Here is a 22756-nt window from a genome sequence, read left to right on the forward strand (position 1 = left end):
TTTACCTGCTATTTACAGGGAAATAGCAGGTTTAACTTTGAATTTAATATTTTTTCCTTCTGCGTTGAAGCCATCCTTAGAACTATGTTTGACAGAATGACACCAGCACATTATATTATTTATCATTTTTTTCTTTTTCTTTCTCTAGGTTTTTCCTGTCCCCAACCCCCACATACCTCATATTCTCTCCTGTCAGTGAAAAAGCACAAAAGCTCTAATGTATTCAGCTCGTCCAAATGGGCACTCAGGTTGGAAGATGAACTTCAGTCCTTCAAACAGATTAAGGAACTACCAGGTGACAGTTTTAGATTAGTATTACCTAGTGGTCATAATAAATTGGATTTATTTTCATGTTTTCAATATTTTGAATGTGCACCCATAATCATATCCATGTAGATATACCCACAAGCATAATCTTTGTGAAATCTGTTTTGAAAGTTGGGTTATTCTCTATCTACTCTAATAAATTCTAGCTTTATGCTCCTTTTCTGTGAGCTTTGGTTTACTGATATCACTATAGTTAAGCTAATATACATTCAATTGTTTGCATCTCTTCTAAATGAGAGTTAAGAACTTATATTAACTTTGCCTTCTGAACCCTTTTCCCATCTTCTCCAAACATGTCACTCTCCTTTAATACTCAGTCCAGGACTCCTTCCTATGAGTCTTTTTTGCTTAATTATGTCTTGTTATAGTCACCGCCATCATATAAATTTATTATTTTCTGAAAGTTTTTTTTTATTGGAGTACCACTTTCTTGAAAGATTTTAATAAGTGTTCTTTTGGAGATGTAGGAAGAGAAACATGGGGTCAATTAAGTTTGGGTAATTCTGCTCACTCTATTACCTTTTACAGTACACCTGAATATATTGAAGGCCCTAAGAAGTTTCTCAATAAAAAACTAATATAATTCTACTTAATTCTATAGCCAACCTTATTAATATATATGCTTTAATATTTGTTACATTTGTTAAATATTGCAGCTTTGTTAGACTGCAAAATTTTTAAGAATAAATTAGTGTCTTGTGTTTCTGTCATAACTCCCCCTGTTACCTGATTCAGTACTGCTTATAGTTTAGCTAAATTTATTTACTATATAGTAGATAACATGCTGGGTCCTAGAAGTTCAAAGATGAACATTTTTATAAAGATTTATGGAATAATAAATAGCTTTCAATGAACAGTATGTTGCTTATATTTAGCATTTATTGAATTATGAGTGCCTTGGAATTTGATTTCTAGTCCTAACTGCAACCGTTTATTCTCTATTTCTCTGTCCCCATTTAAAAATCTGTTAGTCCTTTTTTTTTTTTAAATTAATTTATTTACTTTTTAAATACATTTGTCTCTGCCTTCCCCCCCCTTTCCCTTTTTTTTAATGTTGTTATTATGCAACTGTAAAAAGATGTGTAGAGCTATTTGAGAAACAAGGTAAAATTTCTAAAACATTACAGAGACATTTGTAATTTTGTTTTTTGTTTCTCTCTGATTATGAAAAAATAAAGACATAAATATAGGGCATAAATATACCTATTCCTGAATCTAATTTATTTTTAGAAGTGGAAAATTTGAAACAGGGAGAAACAAGCGACTGTGAAGTAGCCAAATGAGGCTTTAAAACAGCGTTCCTAGGAAGCCGAGATCACCAGAGCAAGAAGCAGTAGAAGATAGAGACAATGGCAGGGAGAGGTGAATGAGATATTTTGTTACAATGCTGTCAAGGAAATGGAGGTGCTATTGTCATTATTGAAGGTGTTTGGGTCCATTGGATGGTGTACATCAGTGCTAATTTCTAATATGCAGAAGATTGGTACCTTTTGGATCCAAAAGGTAGGCATTCAGAGTTCAAAAGGACCTTCTATTATTCAAGAATTTGCCATTATTCTACCACACAGAATTATAATTCATGTGGAGCTAACGGAATTATGGCTTTTTGTAATTCAACAAATATTTGCTGGCTTCCTAATTGATGTCATGAATGTGTTAGGCTCAGTGGTGATGATGGTGTTTGTGGTCGTAGTTAAAAATAAGCAATCTTCTGAGAAAAATATAATCTTTTAGGAGAGATGGAAAGCTTAGTGATACATAGACCGCTTAAAAACATAACATAAAAATATGCAAAAGAGTTATTATTACATAGTAGAGGAGAACAACAAAACTTTGAAAAAGTTCTTGATGAGTGTCTGTTTTAGCTCCAATTTATTTAGGAGGATGAAGAACTCCTAAACAAAATATTAAAACACACAAACAAAATAAATAAAATAGCTTGAGGAGGTATAGGAAAACAAATATTATGATTAAAATCTTGGCAAGTGAACACACATGTTATATCACAGAAAAGTATGAAAAAGAAACTGCTTTTGGAGTTAAAAAAGCCTTGTCTTATAAAATATGAACTCTGATCTTTTAATGCAGTAAAAATGACCCACATTCTGTAGAAACAATAGCGATCTTTGGCATCATCCTTATAGGAAAAATCATGGTTGTGTTGGGAAACCACTTTCTGTGGCATAGTTTTCATGGAAAATCACAAGATGTATCAAGATTCTTACAACCACTAACTTCTACACACTTCTAATATACCATGGAGAAAATTACGCCACAGCAAAAAATATCCAGAATGCATTTATTATAAAATTCAATTCTAATGATGACAATGAAAGATTTGGATTTACAGATAGAATTAAAAAAAAAAAAATCTTTTCCTGAATTTGAAAGTCAAGAGTTGGGAATAGAAAGAAGAGAAAGGGAGAAAAGGACGTGAAACACTGACACAAATAATGTTGAAGAACATTTTCTTATACCATTGCGTATGATAAAAAACACATGGGTCTGTCAAGAGGAGGAAACATCTTATTATAGCATGCATGTCTGTCAAGAAAACCTCAAATTGGGGAAGAAAATTTAAACTAAAATTTGAGAGGGTTTTGGCATAACTAAAAGAAAATAAGAGAAAAGGTGCCAAATATTTCTTAGGAGGAGAATAATTAGAAACCATTATCAGGCCTCAGACATCTATGTACCAATCCCCAAAATGAAATCATTTACCAAAGGTAAAAAACGATTTCAGGAAAACAGTACCACCTGGCTGTCCTCAAGGACTGTTCCTGCTTGCAGCTTCTGCTCTTGCCTACCACAGGCTGGATCCCATTGCTAATGGCTGCCTCAATGGGCCAGGCATGAATTGCTCTCTCCATGCCCTTTTTGGAGGGTCTGATTTAGATTTCTGCCCATGTCCCCTGGAACTATGATGAAGTTAGTTTCATTTCTTAGTCCTACATTTACCTTGTTGCAACATCTTACTTTTCTCAGGCAACTTAGGTCTCAGCAAGCCTCAAGGCGAATCACTCTTAGATTTACAATTCAAACACATTAGGTAGCTGTATATCCTAGTAAAAACTTTAGGGGGATTCTTAACTACTAAGATCATACTTGTGATTTTGAGTTCTGTGTTAAAAACATGAGTATGATTAATTTAAAACTGAGACTACCAGATGTCTCTGTCCTTGGGGACAGTCCCTGATAATCTACCTGTGGTAAAATGTAGGGAACAGTCTAGAGATGTTTCTTGGCACTCCCTAGCTGGTAAAGACAGAAGTCCTCAGATTTGTGAAGAGTATAGGAGCTGGTGGTGAGAGTGCAGGAAGAGGAGGAGAGAAGAAAGAGGAGGGAGAATTGTATAACTTTCTTTGCCCCTGCCCTGCCACCCTAGAGCTGAGCACATATCTAATGTTTGGCTCTGTCAAGTCAAACTCTCCCCTGGTTCTCAGTTCATCTCATTTCCATACCATCAAATTGCAGTTTTCCAAAGGGCTTGTTAGTTTATTGAAATCAGATGTATCTTTTTAAGAAAAGTAGTAAATTTAGAAAGATATTTTGAATATTTTGTGGATTCGTAAAGACATCTGTATTCTAACCCAGAAGGAAGAGACCACATTTCAGCAGTGCTGTAGTTAAAATGTACAGAGGAGGGCAAGAGTAGGTTAACAATTTTTTGTATGGAAAGTAATACAGTAACTAATAAATAACAATACAAGGATAATCTGTGTTTTCAATAATGACAATTGTACACTAGTTTTGTCCCACCCTCTATGTAAAAACAAAGTTAACTAAAAAATTATTTTATTAACATTTTAAATAACTTTAGAAACTATAGTTTACTCAGCTAAAATGCAAAGGGGCCAATATAATTGAACAGAAAACATTTTAGCCTTCTCATATTTCTCCAATTAAAAGTATTTTGCAGCTAGTCAGCAAACTAAAGGTTTAAAAGATTAAATCTATATATTATTTATAAGACATGGCTATAGAAGATGCTATAATGTGTGTTTTTGTAATGACTTGGGTTAGAGTATGCTAATGGTAATATTCACATTTATAAAATCTAATATTTTGTTTGCATATTTACTTTTTCTTCACTTTCTCTTGTAGAGACATAGAGACATGGATGAAACTGTTGATTATTATGGAAGTTTGAATGGACTTTCTTGTTGAGCTAAGCCTTCTAAACAATTTCTAGAAATCCAAGGTCCACTGCTTTAGTTAAAACCTCGAAAGATCTAAGGTCTTAAATAAAGTTTAAAGTTAATTTTAAAGGAGAGCAGATAAGACTTCCAGTCAAGATGGAGGTGTAGATAAATGCAGCTCCCCTTGCAACTACAGAAAGATTACAACTAGAACTCAAAACAAATAACACCCAGAACCATTAGAAAATTGAACTGTGTGGAAATCTGTCAACCAAGGATTTAAAGAAGCCCCAGTCATCAGATGGATAGGAAGGGCAGACATGGAAATAGGCAGAGAGGTGTGGAGATGCCATATGGCATAGAAAGGTGGCAGTGGTGGGCAGGGTGGTCCCACATTCATGTGTGGTGGATTAAAAAATGGGAGGGATACGTTGGGAGCAAGTGATCCCAGCCCGAGGCCAGACTGCACAGCCCAGGGTTCCAGAGCCAGGAAGATAAATCCCCATAACTTCTAGCTATAAAAACCAGTGGGGTTGGGATGGCAGAAGAAACTGCTAGGTTTTAAGGAGATTTTGCTTTAAGGGCCTGCACAAATCTAGAACATACACAATATACAGGTGCCTTTTCTAAGACAAGGAGTCAAAGCAGCTCTCCCTAATACACAGAAACAAACACAGAGAAGCTGTCAAATTGAGGAAACAAAGAAGTATGATCCAAATGAAAGAACAGAACAAAACCCCAGAAAAAGAACTAAATGAAATAGATAACCAACCTATCAGATGCAGAGTTCAAAACACTGGTTGTCAGGATGCTCAAAGAACTCATTGAGTATGGCAAAAACATAAGGGAAGAAATGAAGACCATACTAAAGGAAATAAAGAAAAAATTACAGGGAACCAACAGTGGAGAGGATGAAGTCAAGAATCAAATCAATGATTTGGAGCACAAGGAAGGAAAAAGCATTCAACCAGAACAGCAGAAAGAAAAAATAATTTAAAAAAAATGATGATAGGCTTAGGAACCGCTGGGACAACTTTAAATGCATGAATATCCAAATCATAGGAGTGCCAGAAGGAGAAGAGGAAGAGCAAGAAATTGAAAACTTATTTGAAAAAAATGATGAAAGTAAACTTCCCTAATTTGGTGAAAGAAATAGACATACAAATCCAGGAAGTACAGAGAAGCCCAAACAAGTTGTACCCAAAGAGAGACACACCAAGACACATCAAAATTAAAATGCCAAAGTTTAAAGATAAAGAATATTAAAAGCAGCAAGAGAAAGGCAGAGAGTTACCTACAAAGGCGGTTCCCATAAGACTGTCAGCTTATTTCTCAAAAGAAACTTTGCAGACAAGAAGGGACTGGCAAGAAGTATTCAAAATGATGAAAAGCAAGGACCTACAACCAAGATCACTCTATCCAGCGAAGCTGTCATTTAGAATTGAAGAGCAGATAAAGTGCTTCCCAGAGAAGGTAAAATTAAAGTTCATCATCACCAAGCCCTTATTATTAAATAAAATGTTGAAGGGACTTATTTAAGAAAAAGAAGATCAAAACTATGAACATTAAAGTGGCAACAAATTCACAGCTATCAACAACTCAATCTAAGAAAACAAGATAAGCAAACAAGCAGAACAGGAGCAAGATCATAGATATGGAAATCATTTGGAGGATTATCAGCTGGGAGGGGCAAGAGAGAGAATGGGAGAAAAGGTTCAGCGATTAAGGAGCATAACTGGTAGATATAAAATAGACAGGGGGATGTTAAGAATAGTATAGGAAATGGAGAAGCCAAAGAGCTTATATGCATGACCCATGGACATGAACTAAGGGTAGATGGAAATTGCTGGAGGGAATGGGTGTACCGGGTGGAGGGGAACAAAGGGAAAAAAATTGGGACAACTGTAATAGCATAATCAATAAAATATATTTTAAAAAATAAAGGAGAGCAGATAACAAGACTACTTTAAACTCAAGATTAATATACAAAAGATCACTAAATCACATATCCATGAGCATATATGTCGTTTTGAAGAGGTAATTGAAAGTTGATTCTCTAATCAAAAGAGACCATTCTATCAGAAATATGACAAAATAAAACAGGATCTCAAAAGAGTATAATAACGTTTAAGACAACTTTGTTTTCAAACTTTAATAGACATAAGAATCAGCTGAGGATCTTATGAAAATGCACAGTCTGCTTCACTAGGGCTGGGTGGAGCCTTAGTTTCTACATTCCCTCCCTCTCTCCCTCCCTCCCTTCCTTCCTTCCCTCCCTCCTTTCTTCCCTCCTTCCTTCTTGCCTTAGGGTTGGCAGGGCTAGCTGAGGCTTTTTCAGGGAACATCTATATCCCTGGTCTTCGCATCTCCCTGTAGATGAGGAGTTGGAGTAAGCTCCATGACTATTTTCCATTTCTTTACCCCCGTTCTCTCCAGCAGTTGGCCTAACTTTTAATCTAGGCAGGTCAGAGTGAAATGTGAAACTAAAAGGATAAGCTAAAGGAATAGTTTTTATAAAACTTTACTGCAGATAAATCAATTTTTAAAAAAGTCACATGGGCTTTCACATATTAGTTTTCCAAGATAGCTCATGAGCTACAACAGAAATTATAAGATCATTGGTAACATATCTGGTTTTGTTGATAAAGGTAGAAAGTTGAACTTTTCCACCAAACTACATGTTTATTATCATTAACATATCTCTTTGGAATTGGAAAACAAAGGAAATTATTACTTGGACTGGAAAAAAATAAAGTGCATAAAATATAAATAAGTGAGTCAACACCATTGTATCGATTTCTTTCTGGCTTATCAAATTGAATGTACACATTTCTTCTTGCAATTAGTAGCTTATCATTCCTTACGAATATATGAGTTTGTCCATGGCAAGGATTGTGCTTCATACGTACCCTGCACGCTCTCCAGGGTCCAGCGCCGTTCTGGGCACACCGTACCACTTGGGCACCTTGATGCTGTGCAACCTTTACTGCTCTTAACTATGCTTCCCATTGTTTTATTTTGCAACCAAGATGCCTAAATTTAAGGCCTATCCTGCACTTAAAGATGCAGTTCAGGGTACACATGTGGTTCCGGTTTTCACTTCCTGAAGATCATTTGTTTACTTTTGCTTAGAGCCTTGTCTGGTATTTGAAAAGGAGCCTGATAAGAACTGTTGTAGAATTCTCTGGAAATAAACTGTCACTTTTAGGATTGTAAACCTTTGCTAATTAACTTGTTAAAGTTACGGGATGAGTTTATTACATTATTTATTTTTATGCACATTTGAATATGTATAAAATCAAAATCTGAAAGAAATAGGGAACCATAACAAGGGAAAATTCTGCTTACAAGGTCAAGCGTGTATAAGAAGAGAGAAACTAAAATGGGTACACAGACATACATGTATACTTCCATTAATAATGTAAGGCATGTGTCTATAATTTGATAAAACTATAAGTTCAAAATCTTAAAGTATTTATTGAATAATTATTTATTCCTACAGACTAAAAAGGGTGAAGTTTTTAGAAGCGTATCATCCTCCAAATGTATTCAAATGGTTAAAAATAGTCCAATGTAAGCAGATATTTTAAAAGGCTACAATGCCTAGTGAAAATTTCCTAATTATCAAAATAGAGAACAAGGCTTCAATTTTAGCCATTATGTGGGCCCATTTGTTGTTCTGGCAGTACTCACATATTGAACTTGATCTGTTATCTCAAATATTGGCCATCAAGAAACACTGCATGAGAGTCTGGATTGATTCGTGCAAATCTGATACCTCTTAGTGAAACAATTTTAAGTAAACTGGGTGAGTGATTCACGCTCTTGTGTAAACACCAAGCATTAACTAAGGGCATATTTTATACATGACACTATTCTAGCGACTACAGGAGAAATAAGATGTTAGGTTTGCTCTTTCCTCAGTATCTTACAGTTTAGTGGAGAAGATTTCACTTGTGCATTTAACTGTACTTCAAAGAGACTGTTCTACTAGCAAATTGTAAATGAAGGTCTAGGAAGTTAGGAAATGGGCAAAAGTACTTTTGCATCGAATGGATACCCCATTGATGCTGGGTCAGTAAAAGTATCTTCATTGTAAAAAGACTTCTATATAAGTCAGTGTGAAGAATGTTCTTTTCTGACTTGAAAATATCTTACCCTTTAGGCTTTATTTTAGATAGACATTAATAAACAGAAGCAGGTCAAAACTGTATTTAACATTTTAGTACCAGATGTAGGTTATAAGTTGTTGAGTATACAGATAAAGTTACAGACCTAAAAATGCAAGTGTGATCCATATTGCATAATAATTCATGTGTGTATTTAGGTACAACTGTATATATCTATGCCAGTTCAGTTTGGAGCAAGGTATGTGTTAAACTTTATGAGTAGTTGAGTCTAGGGGATGCAATCAGATGGGTAAAATGGGGAGGAAATTTTGCCTTTTAGGTGAGCTGTGGGAGATTTTTACTTTTTTTTCTTTTTAGTATTTTTCAAACCAAAACATTGTGATTTCAGTTCCATTATAGAAAATCTTTAAAAAGGATCTAATCCATGTCCTGTCTTTAAGCAACATAATAAAATTGTGTGTGAGGACTTTAGACTTTTTTAAAAAATTTAAAAGTATTATAGTATGTTTGCATATTGCTGCTTATATAAAAATACTGGAAGCAAGATACACCAAAATTGAAAGCGTGGTTGTATGAGACTAGACAGATGATGAGTGATCTATTTTATTTTCTTTGTATTCCAAAATTTTTACAATATGATTTTTCATGTTTTGATTAATATTAATTAGGACAAAGAAAACAATAAAGAATAAGTTATCTAAAATACATTGGCATACATGCACATTTTAAGACTATTCTAAGTTTACAATTAGGTGTGTTTTGTTTCTAAAGCATAAATCAATGAAAGATCATTTATATATTGTACCAGTACCTGAGTAATTAACAAGTTAATGATGGGCAGCTTCCAGGAGACTTCTCCTTCCAAATGGCATTACTTTCACATTAAAACCATAACACATAAAAGGAGGATATTTCACAAACATCTGCTAAAAGTGTCAAGATATTTTAGTTATTTTTTCCCCTAAAAATCAATGGTAAAATAGGGTTGTAATATTGTCAGATATCAACATGCATTAGGAAGCATTCTCCATGCATTTTCTGCTGTGCCCGCTGTGAGCTACATGACAGTTGCACATAATGGAAAGGTCGAGCCCTAGTTGTAGGCCCAGGTCCACCAAATACCTACCGGATGAATTATCTTTCAGCATATCACATAAGGTGTGTTTCAGTCTCATCGTTTTAACGAACACAAAAACCACAATTGATTTTTCTCTTCCCTTGGTGGAAATATATATGCTGTATTTTTGTCTAAGAAACCAGTGCATACGACTGGGTGAGGGGGTGGGGCGGCTGGGGTTCTGAGAGTGAGGGAGTGCCGCAGGGAGACCAAGGCCTGGTATTGATTGGATGTCGTCTCAGGGGCAGCAGGGCTGACTTCGCGGCCATTACAGTCACCAACCAGTGCAATCACACCGGGCTTCACGTTCAGTAGGGCCCTGTGCTTGGTTTATGGTATAATATATGGTCATCATTCAAAAATCCTTAGTAGTTTTATCTTTGACTTTGTGATTTGTAAGTGAAGTCAGATATGACAATGGAGAAGTGCCCGGGGCCTCCCTGCTGTCACCCGACAGCCCCGTCACCTCTTAATGGGTTCTTGGCTGCCAGCTCCCTTGCCCCTGGCTTTCTGGGCCCTAACTTGCTTTCCCAACCTTCTGGTGACAGCTGAGGACTCTTCTTCTTTATCAGGGGCCTGGGCACAGGCGTGGGGAGGGTCTCTCTTGCCCGGGTGTCTGAGCGTTGCACAGGAGCGGGCACGGGGTTGGGGTGTGGAGGATGACAAGGCACCCTGTTTCCACTCCGTATGCAGGTTAAATAGTGTGTCTGCTCTGCCTTGGGTTGGGGAGAGGGCTTGTAGGTGGGAAAGATGCCTAGCTCAGCACCCTTGCCCCCAACTGCAGCCGGCCTGTGGGTTCAGTGACCGGCAGCAGGGCACACGGGCAGCTGATCAGCGGGTGGGCTTTCCGTGCACGTGTGAGCACGCATGACTCGTGAGGCCCAGGCAGGCGCTTTGAGCCGCTGCCCCAGTATTCAGAAGCGCAAGGAAATACAACATTAAATAGCAAATTAATTTGCCCTAAGAGAGAGACTGATTAGAAAAGGTAAGGCTTTATATCTAGTAATCAACTGTAATGACACTTTTTACCAGCTTTTTGAACCCCGGACCCTTATTTTCATTTTGCACTGGGCCCTGAAGATTATTTAGCTGGTTGTGTGTCAAGATGTGCATTTAATTGCTGTAAAGGTTAGATGAGATAAGGTAGAGTAAGCATTTAGCAGAGGGTCTGCTAACGTGGTAGGTTCCTAGGAAGTAAGTTGTGGGCACTCAAAATATTAAAAAAACATTAGGAGAGAAATTCTGGAAGGGACAAAAATTCTACCAGAATCACAAGTGAAGAATCCTTCCAGGTTGCTTTCTGCTCTCTCTCTCTCCAGTATGGGTGGCTATTTCTAGGTCACAGTTTGTTCCTTTGATATGAGATTCTTTTTTTTTTTTTTTTTTTTTGAGGATTCACTTACTAAGTTTTCAATATTATCTAGCAAGTGGTATGCAAGAGGCTATTTCTGAGAACACTTCTGAAAAGCATAATTGGTTAAACAAATTATTTGCTATGCCTCATCCAGCTAGTCACCTGAACAGTATTAAAATACAGGGTGAAAAGGTAGCTCATGGAAACTTAGAGCTGGAAGGTGGCATAGAGAAACTTGATGTCAGCCCCAGTTTTCCTAAGTAGCTTTGTTGGGTGTGTGTGTGTGTGTGTGTGTTATTTGTGTTTGAACTTCAGAGTAGAACATGGCAAGAGTTGGATGAACCTGTGAGAAATTAGTCTCAGCAGAGGGAGAGGGAAAAGGCTTAGCCTCTGGGAAGGGAAAATGCCTTATCTGTTTTTGAGTATTAAGAATATTAGTTTAAAAGGAGTTTACATAGCTTGTCAAGAAACATTTTCCAGAAAATTAAGCCTCTGTTTTCTCTTACCTCATTTTTACCTTTGCCATTAATCCACAAGCAGTAAAACTCAGAAATCTTTTAGAGTATTACGGCCAATAAAATAATTCATGAATGTAATGTGTTTGGTCTGGGGAGATCTATTTTTATCCATTACATGGTACATGGATTGCACTGTACTTTCTTCCAAGTAACTTTTGGAAGATATCTGGCTAAATAATTCAATATGACTAGCAGTTATTTTTTGGAGACTGGTATTGTTTTGACATGGAGAGCATTGAAAACATATGGTCTTTCATGTCTCTTGCCTTGTGTTTTCCTTGAAAATGTTTATATTTGCTTGTGGTAAAATGCATTAAGTTTCATAATCCTGAACAACCTTCTGGTACACAGATTCACTTTCAAGCAGTACAACTGGGGAAACAGAAGTTTTTACAAAAAAGATGGGATTTTCTTATATAGTGATGCATTTTGTATAACACAGGTGCTAATTTTGATCTTTTGTTTTCCTAATGCTCAAATTCCAAAGCAACTGCTAGGATAAATTATCTTTTTACCACCTCTCCAATAGCCCAGAACTAATGTAAGTTTAGCCAGAATTTGTCAGCCTACTCACAATGTGGTTTCTACAGTGTTCATTGACCCTTGTGATTATAATGGTAAACGTTTCCTGTGTATATGGAGAAATGAAATGACTTGAATGAAAGGGTGTGTGTGTGTGTGTGTGTGTGTGTGTGTGTGTGTGTATGGTCACAGGCTGACTGTGAACAGAGTATTTTCTTTATACACCACGATAAATCTACTGTATGTCCAGAATCAGTAATCTGTCTTTCTCTGTAGCATTTGCCATATTTAAATCAAGGAAGTAAGAGATAACTTTGGCTGTGTTCATCAACAATGGTAATCTCAAGCACATTATGAAGACATCTAAATGTGCATATTTTAAACAGGGAGATTATTTTCAGGTATATTTAAATCAAATCTCAATTAGAGGCTGCATGCTAGTTGGTCAAGCTTTATATTTTTATTTGTTTTGTTAGATGCATTGTAAGTTAATAGAATATACACCATTTATTTTTGTTAGATACATAAGTTCATAAAATATACACCATTAAGTCATTTGCACACTTTTACTTCCTTGACCTTTGTTTCAGTTGATGGCAACTTCAGCCTAAAACAGCGGCTGGTGCTAAATTTAGAGTCGTCATCTCATGCTGGTGATGGACTTCATACCAAACTAGAAATCTGAGGCCCAATTACGAGACTTGAGAACCTTACTGCTGTCAATGTGGAAAGTGTGCAACTTTTCTTTCCAAAGCCATTAGAGTATTTATATAAGGAAATATTCCAGTTATGTTTTAATTTCTCAATTTATTAGAATCCTGTCTGTTCAAAGAACTTCAGCATACCAAAGACAGATTTTAAAGGATGGTCTCTGCCCCAAATCTATGGCAACACCAATTAAAACACCAGTGTAGTTATTATGTTTAAATGCTCATTTTATAAAAAATGTAGCTTTCCAACGCACACAATTTTCCAGTCCTTTGGACCAATTTTCAAAGAAATCATTTCATCTTTATTTGAGGTATATTAGTTGAAGAAAAGCAAAACAGCTTGACTACTCACTTTGGAATTCATTCAAGATTCAAATTGTTAAAAGTGATTCAATCTGTTCACTGTCTTAGGTTTTTCAGAGATTATCCACCTGTAATAAATTCCAAAACCAGGAAAGACTGTGTTGTTAGAACATTTTCCAGTTGTACTGTTAAGTACTTTCTGGAGATCTTTTTTCTCTGAAAAAGAAGGCATGACGTGCACTGTTTGTTCTTTTTGTTTTGAAAAGATAATAATAGCAACAAAGACACAATCGTCGTAAAATACGTACAAATATTCCCATATGGATAGCATATGAATTCGCAAGGTTAAGGCACTTCGAAAGGGATTTTGACTTTGTGGAAGTTACATGGACAGAAGGATGGGAGAGCCGGGCCAATTCTTATTAGTATGATTAAACCATTCTTGCACAGGTTCTAATGAGAACAGCATTAAGTCATTCAGGACCTGATTGGAGTGAGGTAATGACTGTAGAAAGCTACAGGAACAAAAGAAACCAAGAGGTTTAGTTTGATCAGGGTTAAAATGGGAGGATTCTGTCCTTGACGGGAGTATTTAGCAGCATCAAGATTTTCAGATTCTTCCCTTAAACTTCTGACAAGTGCTGTTGTGACCCAGGCTGAGAGTAAATCTGATTATCCAGTTTCACTGTGAACATTTTATATAAGGAAGAAATGCTAGACTGTGAAAAGTACATGCCATAAATTTGTCAGAAATAATAGGCTTCTGTCTCATAAATTCTTGATATTCTGGATGTAATTTTTCTATGATCTTAATTGCCTGAATTCTACTTGGCATGATTTGTAATCTCTCTAAGGGGTCCTTGGCCATCACACATCAATTAAAATGGTTTGTGTTTTGAGCATATTTTTGTTTTAGCAGCCAGATCTAGCCAGGAGAACAGATTTCTGAGTCTGATATTAAAAGGTTTTAGTTTGAAAATTTGCAGATTAAGAACATTTTTTAGTGAAGGCTACAAAGAACAGAGTCAAAATTTGACAAGTTTAGGCCAAATATGTCAAAATACACTTTTAATTCCTCATCTTTGAAATGATAAACATTTTTATTATAAAAGTATGGTTGAGAAATCTGTTCCTTTTTCTCACTGTGAACTGCTTTTCTGTATGTCAGGATAAACCGAATTCAGTCAAGGAAGAGCAATATATCTTTTGAGGAAAAGCATTTCTGATGATTTAATTTTGTTTGATTCAGTAAACCTGTTCCATCTGACTGTTGATATGCATAAGGATGCTGGAGGCTGGGCCCCATACTCTGCATTGTCTTCCCAGTAACAGGTTTGATCAAGAACTGTAACTGAGCCAGAAAAACATTACAAGTATACCCTAATTTGAGGATGTGTGAGTTTTGTTTTGGAGAACCTTTGCACCACTGTCTCAGATGGAATAAGGAAATTTGACAAACAGCAAAATCCAGGTAGATGCTGGCCTCTCCAGAGGAACAAGGAACAAGGAAGCAGCTAAGGGCCTAACCTGACTGTACGCTAGGGGCAGCTTAACAGGTCCCTTGTGATTCTCTTGGCTAGTTAGAAATTTTTCAGAAATTGTTACTTTGTTCTTAGGAAGCCATCTCCAGGCTCACACTGATGAGAAACCTTGGAAAACAGCCTTTACCTGATGGCTCCATTTAATAGGTTTCATTTTAGAACCTAGTACTATGGAAATTAACAAAAATTAAGGTCTGCGAAGGCAGATGAAACTTTTTTTTTACTCATCCCAAATGTGCAGTTTAAAGGAGTGTAAAAAAAAAAAGAATGGAACATTAATACAAAGTACATGTTGCAGAATCCATTTCTAAGTAGTGTTATAAATTGCTAGACTTGGAAAATACTCAGTGCTAGAAGTCAAGCTGTTCACCTTCTTTTTCTAATGTGTTAAAACAGGGCTGAGCCCTGGCTGGTGTGGCTCAGTTGGTTGGAGTGTTGTCTCAACCAGCGTTGGGGGTTTGATTCCTGGTCAGGACACATACCTAGGTTGCAGGTTCAATCCCTGGTTGGGGCATGTATGGGAGGCAACTGATTGATGTTTCTCTCTCACATCAATGTTTCTCTGCCTTCCTCTCTATCTAAGATCAATAAACATGTTAAAAATTTATTTTAAAAAAGAAAAACAGAACTGCATTGATTTAATGACATCCTTGCTACGTGGTAAAGTGAGACAAATTCTTATTTCCCTGCCTAATGATCAATTCTTTCTAGAGGTTGTTTTTTTTTGTAATAGTCCCTATAAAAAGGTATGCCCATAACTGGCAAATATCGCACATAGTTGACACATGGCATTTCATGAATCCCTAAATTAACAAGCAAAATGTTTGTGCAACTTACCATATTTAAATAATCTTTTCAACTTTCAGTAAAGTTTTCTTTCTCCCTAACTTTTATTCTGACGTCAGTATAAGTGAAAAGTATTCATTAATTGATTTTACTTATTTCTGTATGAGATGTTGGTATTATTCTAAGGCACCAAGTCACGGGTGAATTGAACATTTCAGTCTTACAACCAACCAAGGCCCTCACTGGCTTCTTTACTTCTATTTTTAGCTCTAGGGTTAAATACTTTGGAGAAGAGAAGTTGGAAATGGATTTTTTATTTTTTTAAATCAAGAGAGACATGTTGAGATTTAAAAGCTGACAGTTACTAGGCTTATTTACTAGCCAGTTTTCTCTCTTGTCTGTGTATTACTGACTTTTGTGAGCGGTTGAAAAATGCAAATGTTAATTTTACTAATGTCAGGAGTCTACTGCATCTCTAAATTAATTTATCTAGCAAAAGATCTTGTGCCAGAATCCTTTTAACTTCATACAGTACTGCACAGTACACTATCTGCCCTATCTTTCTGTATGCCCATCAATTTTTCCATCCATTCATCCAGACTTACCTCAGCAATTGATGTAATTCTCTGGGCCTTTTGGCCCAAAATTCCATAGTCAGTGACTGTCTCGAATCCAGAATCACCAAAAGGTAGGTTTAGTTATCACTGTATTTCTTGTTACTTTTGAGCAGCATTCACATAACATGTTCTCTTTCTGCGTTCATGTGTTTAGTTATTGCTTCCATTCTCACAGCTTCCATGAGCATTCACATGTAGCTAATTCTCAATTCAAATGCATAGCAATTCCTGAGGAAATGTGACTGTGCATTAGACATTTCCTCAGTTAGGCTTCTCAAGGAAAGTAGGATCTAATGTTGCCCTCACTTTATAGATTACGAATCTGAGCACTCTCTAATTCCAAAGCCCATGCTTGCTTTTATTTTTTATCCTCAGCCAAGGATATGTTAATTGATTTTAGAGAGAGAGAAAAAAACATCATGTGAGAGAGAAACATCTATCGCTTGCCTCCCATATGCTCCCTGACCAGGGGTTAAATCCACAACCTAGGTATGTGCCCTGACTGGGAATTGAACCTGCAACCTTTGGGTGTATGGGACAATGCTCCAACCAACTGAGCCACCAACCAGGGCCCAAAGCCTGTGCTTTTAACTGCTGTGCTCTATTGACCTTAAGGAATGGCTCTATCTACCTGCTCATGTATATATTTCTCCACCAGGATGTCCAGCAGGCAGCACAAGCTCAGCATGCCCCAAAGTAAGTGATAATCTTCCCTGGGAAAATCAGCAAAAACTCCAGGCTTTACTCACTTCCATTTCTGTTAGTTAACCACCTTTCTACCCTGGTCTGAGGTCTTGTTGTCAATTTTAATTGCTTACAAGCAATTTTAATTGCTTATCTTTTCTTCCAATAAAAGCTTGCCTGATTCTGTCTCTGCAGTCTCTGACATGTGACTTTTTCCTTTCATTGCCCCGCATGCCACTGAATTCCAACCCTATTTACTTCTTACCTGAATGATGAATTGCTCACCTAAGCTTTTTATTCTACCTCTATTTTTCCCTTGCAATTAATTTTATTTCCCTTTTCTAGATTTAGCTTCATAAACACACTGCCAACCAGCCACCTAAATCCTCAAAATATTTCAAAGCTTTGTCATTGGCTAACAAATGAAGAACAGATCCTTTCAGCTGATCTTCCCTGTGTTCTGATTTGAGTGTGTTGGGGGTAGAGGTGAAAAAACTCAAATGCCTATAGGTGTTAGATATCAAGGAAATATGTGAAGCATGGTTTAAGAACAACTCTTGTCTTTCCTATAAAACAGCAGCACCGATAATAATGATGACTAGCCTAGTCATTAGAATGGCAACTGACATTTGCACAGGCAAGATGAAGTGCTAGGACTGCGGCCATCGGTAGAGTTTATGCCCTGTCCAGAGGTCCCCTTCTGGCCCTCTCCATTGATTACGTATATGGGAATGAGGCCCAGCATTGCTCTCAGAACCTTAGATTTTTCAAGAGAATCTAAACATTTAGATTTTTATGTGTGGTCTCCCAATATTGAAATACCGGTAGCCAATTCATCTCTCCCTTTCTCTCTCTCCCTTTTTCCCTTTCCCTCCCTCTGTCCCTTTTTCATTCATGACCCCCATGGTCTTGCCTCTCTGCCTTTGTTCTTGCGGTCTTAATCTACCTCCAGGAAAGCCTTCTTTACATTCAATCTACTGAAACCTTGCACTCTACTTCAAGGTCTGTCCTCACAGAGTTTCTCGTGATTCTTTATCTAGCAAAAGATCTTATTTTTTTTCATAGTCTTCGAGTCATCTCTTTTGTGGTCCGTCCTTTAACTCTGCCTTGAACATGAGCTGTTTATACTTATACATTCCTACTTGTCTATAAGATGCCTGAGGTGAGACCATCTCTGGAACCCCAGTCTTTGCAAATAATACCTAAACATAGCCCAAGTGCCATAAATCTGATTTTGAACTTGCCAAGAGAGGGGAGGAAGGATCTCTGATTGGGGTATTTTTGTTTCAATTTAGACTTCTTCCTCTCAGTGCAGATACCATCTCTGCCATGCCTGTGTGAACTTGCTTGTGTGGCACAGAGCGTGCCATGGAATCTGCTCACTTTAAGGAGGAAGCATGTCACTGTTCAAGAAGATCGTCTGTTGCACAGAAAGTTGACCAGGATGGTGCTCCTATTCCTTTCTCAATAAAAAGATAACAGATATGCTTGTTCTTGTTCTTATTTAGAGCTCTTTTAATTCCTTTTCCAGATACCATATAGTATCACTCAGTTTTCAGAGTCAGTATTCTGAGCTTGAACTTTCTCTATTTCTGCCACAGTGAGTTCTGAACTGCTTTTACTGATCAGATAACAGGCAATCAGGCAGGCTGTGACCTAGCAAATGAATGATTGCAGAGTCACTGGGAACTTAGTTATGCACACTGAAAAACATTTAGCTCAAGTATATTTTTATTGATGAATGATAAATGCTTTGACCTATCTATACCACCATATTGCAATTTAAAAATAAACCTGCTGCAATAGTTATACCCTCAACTTTCAGATGTGGAAAAGACATTGTAGAAAGCTATAATCTTTTGTTAATAATGCTTAGGAGTATCCTAATACTTGTGCTGCTGATTAACCAGGTTTTATAGTTTAAGAAACTTTACTCATTCCAGGACATACCCTATACTACAGGGTGGGCAAAAGTAGGTTTACAGTTGTGTGTATGCAAAAGAAACACCAAATTTATTTTGTATTATTATTTATTATTGTATTATTTTTCATCAGAACAGCCATGAACCTGCTTTTGCCCCACTCTGTATATTCTAGGAAAGAAGAGTTTTAATTCTGTTTACATATAGCATAATAAATATCAAGGGACTATTAAAATGTTCAGCATTATAATCATTCAAAGATTCAAGAAAATCTAAAAGAAAAATACTCATTTCCCAACCACCTAATATGTAATTGTTAATTTGATTTCTTGTTTCCTTCCAGTATTTCTCTAAATTTGCAAATACCTTTTACCTTGTTTAAGTCATACTTTGTGAAAACTTTTGCTGAACTGCTACTTTGTCTTATGTTACACATTTATTTCTTAACCTAACAAAAATGATCCTCTGATATTCTATTAGATTGTTGCATCTTTTAATGGAGGGTGATCTAGAGATATAATAGAACCTAAATAAGTATATTCTGAGGTATTTAGTTTTTGAAGGGCCAAGAAAAACAATCATAAAATCATAAAGCAACAATTTCACCAACCATAAATATAAGTTCTTATTTCAATAGTTTACTATTTGCCAATGCTAGACATGGAATCCAGGGAAAAGTATGCAAAATAGAGATTCATATAGGAACTGAAGAAAACTGTAAGACAGATGCAGACCAGCATCCATCATTAAATGGGTTTCACTTGTATTTACAAAAAATTCAACTGCTCTTTAAAAAAAAAATTGGCAGTGGTGCCTTATCAGCCAGTCATGAGTCACATGCGGTCTAGGAGGTTTCCTAAGAGGACGCTGGGAATTCTCTGAAGTGCAGACGCAGACAGAGCCGTTCTCCCAGCTTGTTATCTTTCACTGTCTTGCGCAGAATTACAAATTTGTGCCTTGAGTCAAATAGGCTTATGGATTATATTTTTATGAAAAAAATTAACCCCCATAAAATGGACAAATGGCTTTAAAAGATTTCAGGAAAGAAGCAGAATATTGAAAATAATACTGATAATACAAGCCAAGGCAATTTTCACACGCATAAAACTTCCTTTGCATAATTAGTTAATGATAAGGAAAAATAATTATCATGATTTATTTTGATGTATTATTGAACAGTGTTTTATATCCTCAATAATTCCATTCTACACTGTTTTTAAAGGCTACCCCAACCCCTTGAACTTCAGCGTGATGTGAGGCAGAGCAGAATACCTTGTGGCTGTGGCCAGGAGCAAGAGACTGGGAGCAGAGAGCCTGGGGGCCTGAGCCGTGGATGGGATCAGACAGCTGCACTAGAGATCTCAGAACTGACACTGGAGAAGCCATGTGCTGGGGCACTCAATGCTGCCAACATGGGTGATAGTATCTGCGTATTAGAGAAGTGCTCATTTCTGCTAACCCTTCTCTCCTGCCACTTTATAACTCTCTCCACCCCAATCCCAATGAATAAAGAACAAGGAGAAGAAGGATGAGAAACTAGGAATTGACAGAACAGACTGCAGCCACCTGGTAGAAATTTGGGGCTTAAAAGAGAAATTACAGTCATTTACAGAGAATAGGCTTTTATGTAGCCTGAAACTTATACCAGGTCTGTTATGCAGAGAGCAGTTTCAGTTCATCTTTGTTTATTTTCCTGTTTTTGGACAAGTGGTTCCTAAACTTATCTACACATTTGTATCACCTGGGGAGCTTAACAAATTACCAGTGCCCATGTCCCAGTCCTCGAGACTATCATTTGAGTTGATCTGCAGTGTGGCTTGTTCTTTGCAATTTTAATAGAAAGATCCTAGGTGATCATTTTGTGCAGACATTGGTTTAGTATTACACAAGAACACTTTGATTTGGTAACGTGCTTGTGGATTCTTAAAGTCCAGATTGCTGAAAGAATTACCGCACTTTGCATTTCTTATCACAACACACACCACTCTGCAATCCAGTTCTCCATGTACTTGGCTGCATCCCCCAAAGGACTGTAAGCTGCATGAAGGGTAGGGCCTTGCCATTTTTGTCCACTTACGAGAAAAGTGCTCTGGCTAAAAACGGATGAGTCATGAAGCATGGCTTCAGAGCAACCATGTGAGGAAGTAGATGCACATGTGCTCCTCAGCAGAACTTCCTGACATCACCAATTTAGAAATTAGGTTATGATCAAATGCCAAGTCTGTTGTCATAGCCTTCTTAAAGTTCTGGGGAAGGAACATTTATGCACTTTCATTTCTGGAATTAGTAAAGATCATATTATGTAGAGTGAATAATTTACATAATTATGAACACATTTTTTAGGTTGGTTCAAATTTATAGTTTTATGTTTTTATTTTATTTTTATTGGTCTGCCCATGATATTTCATTGACATTTACTACACCTCTAAATTATATATTATTTGTTCAGTGGCCAGGGATTTGATTGATCACAGTAGCAATTTTAAATTTTACGCTTCAAAAGACCAAGTGCAAAGCATAGTGTACCCAAAGCTTTGCTTTTCTTTAATATTTTAATCTAAATGTAGGTAGTAATAATTATAAGATAATGAATTTCAAACACTTCTTTCCTTGAGTCTTTAAAAGCCATTTTGTGTCACATAGTTTCTCTCTGGTTGTATCTATTAATGGAATATACATTTTTTAAAAAATATTGACAATGGACTTTATTCCTCTATACCTGATTAGTACCTACTACTAGGCACTTGGGGCACATGGTATGCGCAGCAGCTAATTATCTGCAAAATAAAGGTGATCGACAAGAAGAAAAAGCATTTTCTCTTAGCTCTTCACTCCCTAATATGTAAAGAATAAATTGGTTTTAATTCCACCCCTGCTCCAAAAAAAAGAAGCAAATGAGCTTCTCTAGTTGATGTTTTCTAAAACAAATCTGTTTGTTATTTATGCTATCTTGTCAATTTCCCCAATCACTTGGTGATTCTTTGAAGGTGCCATCAGTAGTGTTTATTGCCTATTAAGTAGTGATTGCCATAGTAGATTTTGTAAAATGTGAAAGGCAATGCTTTTCTATTTTTTAAACTGTTACCTTTACACATTACTAAGAAAAAAACGTAATGACATGTGGAGTTATTCTTATGAGATACTAAGTACAACACAAAATAGAACAAGCAAAATCCATAAAAGCAAATAACCAGCCAGCACTAATGTTTTTAAAGGAGCTGCGATCTTTTCTGGATCCCAGATGCCTGGAATTGGATTAATCATAATTCTTGGTCCAAGATACACTATCATCATTTGAATAAGCATGGTTCTCTTTTATTTATTTGTCTTAATGATATAAAGATGCTCAGGACCCTATGACCTAATCCAAGAACTGGAATATTACATTTATCTTTAACTTATCGAAACATTCTTTTCGGATCCCCTTCTCTTCCCTCTCCAGTAAACAATAAATATCCCAAATTTTATATTTATTATTCCTTTTAAAAAGTTTTTATCACACTACATATACTAAACGATATGTATATAACTGAACAATAAATTGAGTTTTGCTTGTTTAGTTTCTTTTTTAATTCAATATTACTACTAAGTTCATCATTGCAGTATTATTGTAATCCATTCATTTTATACTGTTATAAATATATGGTGAACATATACCACATTTATTTGTCTATTTTCCTGCGAATGTGTATTTGCAATTTCAAAACTTTTGCTATTCTGAACTGTGATATAGGAGCTCTCTTATGTGGGTCCCTGATTCACACATCTAAATATTTATCTTGCTTATGTCCTTTGAAGGCAGTTACTGGCCACAGGTTCAAATCTACAAGATTTACAACTTTACAAATCTGTAAGATTTACAACTTTACAAGTTATTTTCATAAAACTGGTGAGACATTTTTACTCTTTTAATACTTGGCATTGTCAGCTTTCTTAATTTTTGCCATAAATTTTGAAAAATAATATTGCATTGTAATCTTATATATACTGTCAAGATTTTTCATGAGATTTATTCATATCATCTCCTTATTGGCCAAATGTATTTCTTTTGTATGAAATACCTATTCTTGTATTTCCCCCATTTTT

This window comes from Pteronotus mesoamericanus, unplaced genomic scaffold, assembly GCF_021234165.1.
Source record: "Pteronotus mesoamericanus isolate MK-2021 breed Mesoamerican mustached bat unplaced genomic scaffold, CSHL_Meso_final scaffold_651, whole genome shotgun sequence".
In the NCBI taxonomy this organism is placed as follows: domain Eukaryota; kingdom Metazoa; phylum Chordata; class Mammalia; order Chiroptera; family Mormoopidae; genus Pteronotus; species Pteronotus mesoamericanus.